This window comes from Sapajus apella, unplaced genomic scaffold, assembly GCF_009761245.1.
Source record: "Sapajus apella isolate SASKATOON/1434 unplaced genomic scaffold, GSC_monkey_1.0 scaffold19, whole genome shotgun sequence".
In the NCBI taxonomy this organism is placed as follows: Eukaryota; Metazoa; Chordata; class Mammalia; order Primates; family Cebidae; genus Sapajus; species Sapajus apella.
Window position 1 is genome coordinate 29,269,887 of NW_022436959.1, and position 12,352 is coordinate 29,282,238.

The 12,352-nt window shown below is 37.7% G+C and overlaps 1 long non-coding RNA gene across 1 annotated transcript; it reads left to right on the forward strand.

The window, feature by feature from the left end:
- The first annotated feature begins 8,973 nt into the window (after nucleotides 1-8,973).
- Nucleotides 8,974-11,166, forward strand: LOC116557271. Its single transcript, XR_004271453.1, has 2 exons — nucleotides 8,974-9,229; nucleotides 10,033-11,166. It is a non-coding gene; the product is annotated as an uncharacterized LOC116557271 (long non-coding RNA).
- Nucleotides 11,167-12,352: the final 1,186 nt, after the last annotated feature.

The following is a 12,352-nucleotide window of genomic DNA, read 5'->3' on the forward strand; positions in this document are numbered from 1 at the left end:
AGGCTGCAATGAGCTGTAACGGTGCTAATGCACACCAGCCTGAGATTCCATCTCTACAAAAAAAAAAAAAAAAAAAAATGGAAAGGAAGAAAGAAAGAGAAAGAAAAGAAAGAAAGAAAAAGAAAGAAAGAAAGAAAGAAAGAAAGAAAGAAAGAAAGAAAGAAAGAAAGAAAGAAAGAGAGAGAGAGAAAGAAATTAAAAATATGAATCCAGCAAGTTCTTGCTATATGGGTATCAACATAACAATATATAAGGTGTACTATTACACCACCATCTCTATCACCAGCCAGAGCAATTGTAATAAATCCTGCCTAATTTGGGGTCTCACAATGTAAGAAGGTCTTAGCATTTAATAAAGATTTATGAATGTACACTCTAGAAAAAGTCAAATGATTTAGCTTTATTTAGCTTGCAGAAGTTCAAGGAGTAGTTAGTCACGGACTTCAGGTATATTTAGTGGCATAGCTATTGGTATTTGGGGATTTTTCATCATAGAAAGAACGTAAGGAAATGTTAAAGATTTAAGAGGAACCAGCCTGACGAACATGGAGCAACCCCGTCTCTACTAAAAGTACAAAAATTAGCTGTACGTGGTGGTGTGTGCCTGTAATCTAAGTTACTCAGGAGGCTGTGGCAGGAGAATCACTTGATCCCAGCAGGCAGAGGTTGCAGTAAGCCAAGATATCGCCATTGCACTCCAGCCTGGGCAACAAGAGTGAAACTCTCCGTCTAAAAAAAAAAAAAGATTTAAGAGGAACAGGGTAAATAAAAGCATACATTCAGCATTCACACAGCTATGCACTTTTTGTACATTATCTCATAGAATCCTCACAGATACCCTGCAAGACTAATAGAAAACAAGAATGAGAAGGTAGAAAAGTCAAGGTCAAAGTCAAAGGTCAAAGTCCTTTACCTGGTATTTGACCTTAGAGTCTATTTACTTCCAAAGCCTGCGCTACAAGACCAACTCACTGTAATGCTACATTGGGCAGTGTTATGAAATATTCTGCTCTCGTTAAATTCAAGAATGGTTTCTAGAGACATATATCTAGGATAGTGATATAGTCCTATCTGAAAATAGAAAAATGGACTATATTCCTCTGAGGCTACCTGCAGCCCTGCAATTTTAGATTAAAATTCAGATCAATAGAGATTTAGTCGAGGGCTTTTACTGGGCACAATTTTTTTAATCATTAAAGATCTGAGGCCTATAGCATGAGTAAGACTTTAGCTATTTATATTTAAGGTTTCCTCCACCTACTTAAATATCCTACATTAAGAAATTAGTCTAACAGAGTATATCCATACAATGAAATTTTGTGTTATTGTTAGAATTATGTGGAAGATATTTAATGACATAAGAAAATGTTTATGATATGTTATCAAGTGAATCAAAAAAACAGAAAAACCAAACTTAACTGTAAAGTGTGTTTATAACTGAATTTAATATATATTTACATATGCATATATAAAAACAACTGAGAGAACACAGTGAAAACATTAATAGTGGTTCCCTGTGGTTACTGGGATAAAGAGTGACTTTTATTTTCATCTTTGGGCTTCTTTACCTTTTTCTAAACTGAATATGTCCTACATATATTACTAGAAAGAATGCTTTACACATACCACACACACACATAAAATAATTTTCTTCAAAGGTTTTAAAATTTAGAATAGAATAACATTGTATTAGGAATGAAATTTTGTATAGGGTGAGGAAAATTTATTAAATAGCATAGAGCTCACCGTTAGCAGCAAACTGTCACTCTTCCCAACACCAGAAATAAAATTGGCCTTTCATATAATTTCTTTCTTTGTTTTTTTGAGATAGGGTCTCACTCTGTTGCCCAGGCTGGAGTGCAGTGTCACAATCATGGCTCATTGCAACCTCTGTCTCCCAGGCTCAGGCGACCCTCCCACCTTAGCCATCTGAGTAGCTGGGACAACAGGTGCACACCACCACAGCTGGCTAACTTCTGTATTTTTTGTAGAGATGGAGTTTGTCCATGTTGCCCAAGCTGGTCTTGAACTCCTGACCTCAAGTTATCCACTTGCCTCAGCCTCCCAAAGTGCTGGGACTACAGGTGTGAGCCACTGCACCTGGCCATAATGTCTTATTATGCCAAAACTATCATATACAACTACCAGAATTCTTTTAGCCCTTGCCTAAAACCCTCTACTCAAAAGATACACAGAAGACACACAGCTAAGCACATGAAACAATATGTATAAAATGAAGATAATAATCACACCTAGCTCATGGCGTTCTTACATCTTAAGATGTAAATAAAATAATACTTTTAAAGCTAGGCCTAGCTCAGTACCTGGAACATAGTAAGCACTCAATTAATGTTATCTTGGTAGTTATGTTCTCATTGTTAGCTAAAGAACAGAAGAATTCTACAAAAAAAATGGTTATTGATCTAAGAATTTCCAATCAGCCACCTGGCACACATACTTCATTTTAAAATAGTCTTGCAGTTAATGTAGATGGCATCTAAAGGAATGTTTGACACATTGTAATTATATAGCTCATTTCATTCTCCATACTTATCAAGGTTTTAATGAGTAATGAAAACAGAAAATGAAGCCATAATATAATTCAATTTTTTAAAATAATTTTTCTTATGTTTATATTACCAAAAAATGTTTGCAATATAAAGAAAATGTTAGGACTTGATAATTACAATGGTATTTGAATTTTTATTTTATGTAATTATTTATTTATTGGCTTTGTCTCTCTGAAGATAATTTTTTATTTTTATTTGTGATTAAAAGCACCTTTGAATTTAGCTGTCTTTTACTATAATACAAAGAAAAAGCACATCTAAGATTCATTCTTCTTTGCAAATGTCATTGTCCATTTGGGGACACACACACACACACACACACACACACACAAATATATTTGTCCTAATATATCTTATTTTATATTATATTTTTTTGAGATGGAGTCTCACTCTGTCACCTAGGCTGGAATGTATTGGCATGATTTTGGCTCACTGCAACTTCCGCCTCCCAGGCTCAGGTGATCCTCCCATCTCAGCTTCCCTATTAGCTGGGACTACAGATGCACACCACAACACTTGGCTAATTTTTTGTAATTTTGGTAGAGATGGGGTTCACCATGTTGTCCAGGCTGGTCTCAAACTCCTGAGCTCAAGTGATCTATCTGCCTTGGCCTCCCAAAGTGTTGGGATTACAGGCATGAGCCACAGCACGCAGCCTCAATATGTTAAATCTACATTTGGTGAAATTGGAATGGCTAAATGTTCCACATTTTTAAGGAAAATTATCTTAGTAGAGGATCACATTGCTTGCTGAGGACACATTAACCTGATGATTTCAAAAAATATGGTTTGGGTCTGGCATCACATTTCAAGATCAAAAATACAAACCTCAGTTACCTAGTAAGTGAAAGATCTACAATGATAACTGTTAAGAAAGTGGTTCAGGAATATGAGTAGGATTTTAAACATTTAAACTTAGACTTGTTTGTCTCCTACCCTAAGAAGAGAACTATTTTTATGGAGGGAGCAAAAAAATCCAGATGATTTAATGGCAAATGTTTTTGTAAATTGAAGAATAAGGGTGTCTTCTGCCAAAAGTAGTCATTTCAGAAATGCAGTTAGGGACTATACTTCACATATCAACTCTGCTCCTTGACCATCTTCACAGAAGCCCTTGTATGTTTTCCTCCAGGACCATTCCTAATTAATGCCTTATGGCTATTTGAGCTTTTTCTGCCTTTTCAGGAAAAAGTTTGTTCTGGTTTATGTCAAGCCTTGCCCAGCCTCATTGATATGGTTTGGAACTGTGTCCCCACCAAATCTCATGTAAAACTGTAATCCTGAATGTCGGAGGTGAGGCTGGTAGGGGCTGATTGGATCATGGAGGCAGTTTCTCAAGGCATAACACCATCCCCCTTGGTGCTGTCATCATGATAGTGAAGTCGCATGAGATTTGGTTGTTTAAAAGTGTGTGGTACCTCTCCACTATGTCTCTCTTCCTTCTTCTCTGGCCATGTGAAGTGCTTGCTCACCCTTGCTTTCTGCCATGATTGTAAGTTTCCTGAGGCCTCTCCAGAAGCTGAGCAGATGCCAGCATCATGCTTCCTGTACAGCCTATGGAACTGTGAGCCAATTAAACACCTTTAAAAAAAATAATAAATTACGTAATCTTCTATTCTTTATAGCAATGCAAGAATGGACTAACACACTCATCTAGCTCGTTTTCCAGCTAACAGGTTTATTTTTGGCCCAAGGAGGCAGGAGAAGAGGGGGAGGTGCTCAGAGAGGGCTCAATAAACATAACCATTTAGGAAACAGCTGGGTAAACTGATTCCACCAAAGATGATAGGTTTCTATACTTTCTTGTATAGGCTCAGTGTGACTCTTTAACTTAATCAAAATTTCACAGTTTAAACATTAATTTTATGTTTCTTTCTGTTTCTATCACATGCTTTACAGATAATCCATTTTAAAGCAAGAAAACAAGATAATTCAAGGTAAAATTCAAAGAGGAAAGGGTGAGAGTCCGTGAAAGGTTTTTCCTTTACCATCTCCCACTTAGAGCTAATTTATATTTGACGAAGTAATGTTTCTATGTATATATTCCAGGTAGCAGATTACTCTTGTGGATAAATAGGGAATATCTCTTTCTCTTCCCAAGGGAAAATTGCATGACTCTAAATTTGGAAACCAGACAGGATCTGCCAATATGGGGCAGAATAGTTAAAAAAGAGGATGGATTTTGATTTCAGAAAATTTAGAAGAAAATGGATTTCTCAGGCAACTAAAAGAACATATCTGGATCTGTTAAGGCTAAAGGAGGCTTCAAGAGAAATGGACTTTGTGTTGGACAGACTACCTGAGACAGGGAAAAACCCCTTCTGAATGATTAGGGACAAATCAGTTAGCTGGCTTGAGTTTCACCTTCTTCCTCTGCAAAATTTAGTGATTAGACTGGCCCAGCAAAAGATTTAATACACATAAATAGGAATGAATCTGCATTTTTCCAAGCCTGATGAATTTTTAAAAACTGAATTAAGTCACTAATTGGCAGCCTGAAGATGAAAGAACTCAGTCATGCTTCTTAAGGTAAAAGGGCAGTCTAACTGAGAATTTCCTTATCTCTGAGGACAAATTATAAGGAGATAAAGCCACTCAAGATCACATGGAAGGCTTCTGCTCCCACTTTGAGACTGCAATGTAAGGAATGGAAACAGAATATTCTCTATAGAAACATAAACGTTAAAATATAAAACGTATAGGTGTTAAATAAATGCCACAGTTTATTATAAGAAACTTTTTCACATTTCAACATCTCTGAAATGTGGATAAAATTATTTTATTATGTTTATTTTTGAGATGGAGTTTTGCTCTTATTGCCCAGGTTATAGCCCAATGGCACAATCTCAGCTCACTGCAACTTCTACCTCTCGGGTTCAAGCCATTTTCCTACCTCAGTCTCTCCAGTAGCTGGGATTACAGGCGCCCACCACCATGCCTGGCTAATTTTTGTATTTTTAGTAGAGACGGGGTTTCACCTTGTCAGCCAGGCTGGTCTCAAACTCCTGACCTCAGGTGATCCACCCACCTCGGCCTCCCAAAGTGCTGGAATTACAGGCGTGAGCCACCACGCTCAACCCTGAAATGTGAATAAAATTTTAAATGAATGGCTTGTTGTTTAATTGGCAGCATCTTTTTTCTTGGCACTACTTAAAGTAATGGTACAAGTTATGATGGTATCTTAGGTTTGATTAAGTATTTCATCGAATTATGAAGTATTTGATGAACTGTCTTTAATAGGGACATCATATATGTTTAAATATTTGTGAATTATCTTAAGATAAGCTAGAAAATGGTAAAGAAACATTCCTGAGAATGTCTGGTCTTGTGAGCAAAAAGGAAAAGCATTGTTAGGAGGAAGTTCTCAGGTAAAGACAATGAGCTTAATGACATCATCAGTGACTTAGGTCTGGCATCTAACTTAGCTATGTCTCTCCTGTCTCACTTCCTAACCTCAGAAAGCTGTGTCTAGTCAGCTTCAGTCCCTTCATATTGTGCTAGAATTCAATGACATACTGCAACCCCTGGAAAAGATTCACTTAACATTAATAATGTACTTAATAACAGATATAACATGTTTTCTAGGCAATATATTTATCCAAGTTTGACTGTAAAAGATCTTACACTTTTAAAAGGGCTATAACCCCATAAGATCCATATAAAGTAAATGTATTTTTAAAAACTTAACTAAAGCATTTTTGTCACCCTATTTATATCAGCCCAAAACAGCATCAGTTCTTCAATAAGGGCTTCAGAGATCTTAAGTTGAACGAACAAAGTAGCCAATTAGTACAATGGAAGATTTAAACCCAAAACTTATTTTTTTAAAAAGATGAATATATATACACACACATATCATATGTAGATAAGGTATGTAGATAAGGCTTGGAAGGGTGTGTCAAAAGTGGTTACTCTGGAATGAAAACTATCTGAGTTCGTTTTGCCTCATCTGTGTTTCTAAATTTTGCCACAGTAAGCATATATTGCATTTGCAGTCACTTTAGAAAGCAATAAGTATGATAGCATTCCCCGCTTTTTTTTTTTTTTTTTACAAATAGCGGGTATTGTAAGGCACAGCTGGCATAGTTAAGGATGTATCTTCAAGGATGCATTGGCTTAATTTTTTTCCTACAAAGTTATAGGCAACATCTCTCCAGCCACAAAGCCCAATTTAGAGTTAGCTGTACATAAGACAGTGGGGGCCTACAAGCTAATGTAGAGGAATAAGTCTTCCCTCCCTGTTGATAGAGATGGTGACTTCTACACATTTCTATGTGTTGACAATATATGCATACACTTGCAATTTGCCTTCTCTGGCCAGGCCACAGAAGACAGCAATTCACTTAAATGAATAATTTTCTTTTTCTTCTTTGTTTCAGAAATAAATGCACCTAACAGTTTTATTTATAATACCCCAGAACTGGAAAGAAGCCAAATGTCCATCAGTAGGTGAATGTATAAACAAATTGTGGACTATACATACAATAAAATTCTACTCAGGAATAAAAAGGAATAGACTACTGGTACAAGTAACAAGAAAATGCATAATTTTCTTGACCTGGGTTTTCTTCAAAATGCTGGAGCTTTAGAGTCTTTTATTTATTTGATGTCACTTCAACTTGTCAAAGGATAAAACCCTTTTAGTACAGGCTTTTCTCCTACCATTACCACATTTATGCCAAACTTAAAATATTGGTAAGCCTATTTGAAAATCAGTTGTGGAATAAATAAAATGTCCTCTTTTGCCTAGCTATTAGCAGAATTTTAGGATGCTATGCCTCCTTTACAACCATGTATTTGGGAGAAAATTATATTTCTGCTTTTTATATTATTCATAAATAAAAATCAATATTTTTAAGGTTCTTTGTTTCTTCAAATCATGTTATTAACATTTATTGAAATATAGCTCTTTCTTCTTTTTTTTTTTTTTTTTTTTTGAGACGGAGTTTCACTCTTGTTACCCAGGCTGGAGTGCACTGGCCCGATCTCGGCTCTCCGCAACCTCCGCCTCCTGGGTTCAGGCAATTCTCCTGCCTCAGCCTCCTGAGTAGCTGGGACTACAGGCACGCACCACCATGCCCAGCTAATTGTTTGTAGTTTTAGTAGAGACAGAGTTTCACCATGTTGACCAGGATGGTCTTGATCTCTTTACCTCATGATCCACCCGCCTCGGCCTCCCAAAGTGCTGGGATTACAGGCTTGAGCCACCGCGCCCAGCAGCTCTTTCTTCTTTTATCTTAGGTGTATAATCTCATCAACTTTGCAGGAAAAACAGATACCCTTAGGGTCTGAATTGGTGTTTGAATAGATAGGCTCACTTTTAGTCCATGCCTCATAGTATTACATTATTGTTTAGGAAGAGATAGCAGGCTATATCTTATAAATTTTAATATACTCTTTCTGTCATCGAATAACACAGAATTATCCCTGATAAATAATAGGATTCATATACAATTGTGGATGATGTCTAGCTACTCTATTTCTGCCAAAAGGAGAACACAGATCAACATTATTCCATGGCCAGCATTTCAGTGACTTTAGAAACTTACATGCAGTTAGCACCTCTTCACATATTGCTCAGAAAGCATATTCTCCAGTGATTTCAGAGGGAGAACAAGAGGGACTCCAAAGGAGAATTTACTGGATGTTTGTGAAATTTGGGGCAATAGAGCCTCTCAAAGTTTCCTCCCAGGCAAAAGAAAGATGATTAATTCCTTATTCACAGGTTGGTTGTAACTATAAAATGGGATGATGCAGTTAGATAAAAAGTTTGTGAAGCACTATGTTGGTATTACTACTATTGCATAAAGATGAACAGTGAGCACAGTAGGCCAGACCTTATTAAATTCAGTGCTTTAGATGGTGCGTTAGCACACAGAGTAGCCAGGGAGTAGGCTCTGGAGAGGGGTACAGAGGGGACAGGCTGAACAGTATTGACCCTGGCATTACAACACCCACTGCCAGAATTTCCTGGTTTGCAGTACCATTCATGTTTGTTCAAGGTAAAGGGCACACTCTGCCTCTCTCATAGCAAAGGGATCCTCCTCTGGCAAAGGTGCTGATGTCACTGAGGTCACACAATTTAGTAACAGTAAACATGGGCGTATTAATGGAAAGGAGTAGGTTAACATTCTCTTGAGGGAGTTCAAGGAAGCTTTTCCAACTGAGAATTGAGGTGGGTGGAGAAATAAGAGTTAAACAGTGAATGGGCATTAACTAAATATACCACAACAAAGTCTGGCCAGATAAAATATAGATGAACTATCCCTCTCTCCACATGCACACCTAACACCTGTTAACATGGCAATTGTGCACCGCAAGTGAGAGAGTTAATGATAACTGATTAGATGATTCCACTGTCCCTGGGTAGGAAGATGCCTGGTAGCTGAAAAGCTCTGCTCTGTTTTCTGTTAGCAGAGATTCTACTACCATCATCTTATTTTGCAGCAATAGAGACAAAGGGGATTTTCCTGAGCAGCATCAGTAACAAAGAAATGAGTCAAATCATTAAGAAACTGATGGGCATTCACTGAAGAGCAACAAATATGATGTATATGTCTAAAGGGACTGCCTTCAGAGGGCAGATGAAAGAGACAAGTCTCCTAGCATGACCACACGGCACTAACGGGACTGGCTCATCAGCCACAAGTACTTGAAGGGTGTAAATAGCGGGGACAGAGAGAAATTATTTAGTGTCCAAGGGGACAGCAGGAGGAGTGATGGAAATAAAAGTCAAAACACAGATGATTTAGGCGGCTGAATAAGTCACATGCCCGAACAGAGAGATCTATTATAGGCTGTACAGCATCACCCCTTGGGAACGGTGGAAACCCCATCACTTGCGCCATTTACAATTGGAAAAGGCATTAAAAAGTAGATTAGCATGTTAGAGAGGGAAAAAACACCACATACCCTCAGAGAGTCAGTGGCATGACTTAATAGGTCTTTTCCATCTCAAATTACTGTGATGTATTTTGTATGCTTGGGGACCTGAGTTGCTAGACTAATTTTTCCATCCTTTGGGCTTCTTTACTCTTACTACAAGGCCTCCATGAAGAAATGATAATGGGACATGGAATGCAGTTTCTGCATTGTATACAGAAGCCCACAGTGTACTCATGCTTTAGCATGAAGGCAGAACTGACTACAATCAGTTTCAAATTGTGATGTCAGTGTAAATAAATACAAACACAATACCAATCAAGTCCCAAAACAACATACATATATTGATTGAGACCTAAGGCAGAGGGAAAGGACCTTTGTCACAGTTAGATGGTGGCTGAACAAATGAAAATTCAAATAGTTTATTCTCTCATCTAGAAAAATACATGTCTAAATACTTAAAGTCTATCTTTAAAAAAAAAATAAGAAAAAAAATTGGCCTTAAAATTATCAAGAAACATTGACTGTGTAGGAACTTTAGGACCCACATTTTGAATGTGTGCTGTATTTCTTTCCACAGCTGCAGTCGTAATTAGCAACTGACACATTCTGAAACCTGTGGTGGCCCAGAAGAACACACATGTGCACAGGCTGTGCCAACCTGGGGCAATAACTGCAACTGAAAGGAACGGGCACAGCTTGGTCAGATGGAAACTGGGGCAGGCAGAGAAGGGCTCATGTTACTGTGATTACTAGAAGGAGCACAGCTGTGACCATCTCAACCCTTCTCAGCCAGAGGATGACACGGAAGCAGGGGACAAAAATGGTAAAAGGGTCACAGGAGGGAGAGGCAGCAAGAAAGAAAGCGAAAGAATCCAGAGAGGGAAACTCACAGATGCAAGCTCTTTGCAGGTGGAGAATATCACAGCTCCTGAGAAAAATACTGTATGTGGTTGAGCATAAGTGAAACTTAGCATTCTAGAAGACTGAAGTTTGCAACAAACAAATTCAGGGTTTGACCTACACCTGACAGATATAGGTCAACCCTCATCCTGCTGCTCTCAGCAGCTGTAGCCAATAGGAGACAGCGCTGCCCAGCATGCTGGTTTAAGCTGCTGCTAATAGAGGGAAATCAACCTAACCCCATATTTCCTGCCTCTGTAGTCCTCACTTGTCTATTCATCACCAACTCAGGCGCAGGCAGAGCTGCTGGCTTGGTGTAACTGCTGGATGACTGATAAATGGAATCTGGTGATAGCATATATATTCCCATCTCATCTAGCTAAAAAAAATTGTTGTAAAGTCTTTTAAGGGAGGACTATTAAAATGCAATATTCCCTCATTAATGTAAATGCTTTCCTAAATTCATACAACCAGAAGAGACTTACTAATTCTTCACACCAACAGAACTTAAGAGATGTTTAGAGAGAGGAAATTCTGTGACAGAGGCGTGTTTTTGAAAGGATACAGCAGAGGTTAAGTGACTTATCCCATGTTACTTAGTGGTGATGGTTAAGGCAGAAAGAGAACTGAGAGAGTGGTCTGAGAGTAAGTGTGGAAATTATGAAATTAAATCTAAAGAAAGAACATTATCACCAAATCATGTTGCGTTAAATATCTATTGGAAATCCCAGTTCAGTAACACACATTCCTTTATCCTACATGTTCAGACTCATGTTAAAAGTGAGTTCATATATTTCCTAGGCTCATGTTTTTTAAAAAAATGTTCAACCATTCTCCTCAATGAACATGACATTAATTCAAGCTAAGTCCAGTCAGATGGCCTCAACTTTATTCACTAAAGAAGCCAGTAGGCAAGTGCCTAGTGAGGTAAATTAGAGGTTTAATTAGAAGAACAAACAATAAATGCTAAATGTTCTGTTGCAACTATGTAACTTTCTGTGGGATTTTATGCCTTGTATCTTTTTTTCCTGAATTCCAGGCCAATGGGGCTGCACTAGAGCCTCAGAAGCAGATAATTCCATAACTCAGACTCTTTGATTCAGATAGTTTCTTTTCATACCTTGAGAGAGCAAATAAATCCCCTTTCACCACCTCTCAAATTTCTAGAGGATATTCTTGACTTTTCTTTTCATGCCTTGAGAGAGCAAATAAAACTACTTTTACCACCTTTCAAGCTTCTAGAGGATATTCTTGACTGGAATTTGTCCATGTTCTGAAATAACAGGTTACTTTGCGTTCTTTGTGTTTAAATAAATGTAATTAGGCCTGTTTAAAAAAAACTATGGAAAATATTAAAAAGAAAATAAAAATCATCTATAAACTTACTACCCAGTGGCAACCACATGAACATTTTTGTGTTTCCTTCTTATTTCTACACACATATACTTTCCAAAATTTGTCATAAATGTTTTAAAGGTGTTTCATATATTGCCAAAATGCCCTCCAGAAAAGTTAAATCAATTTATATCCATTTTCAGTGAGTGGTATAATTTTTTAAAAGCCAGCTTTAAATTTGAGAGTTGAAAAATGATGCCTCACAGCTGTTTTTATTTTCTTCTATCTTCCTCATTCTTAAAGTTGGCCATTTCTTTCCTATGGTTATGGTCAATTACAGTGGACATTGTATTTCACTCCTCAACAACAATGCAGTTTCTGGAATTGACCCCGGCTCTAGGAATGAGTCCTGATTACCGTTAAACCAAGCATAGTAATCCAATCTCTTCTGCTAGTGAAAGGTTTGCAATCAAAACATGGCATTCCTCTGACAGGAGATTTGATCCAGGTTGGTCCTAAACTGAGTCAAAAAGGCTGAGAAGGAGCACTTGTATTTTGTTGCTAGAAAAGAGATTCTAAAGCCAGGCGTGGTGGCTTACGCCTATAATCCCAGCACTTTGGGAGGCCGAGGTGGGTGGATCATTTGAGGTCAGGAATTCGAG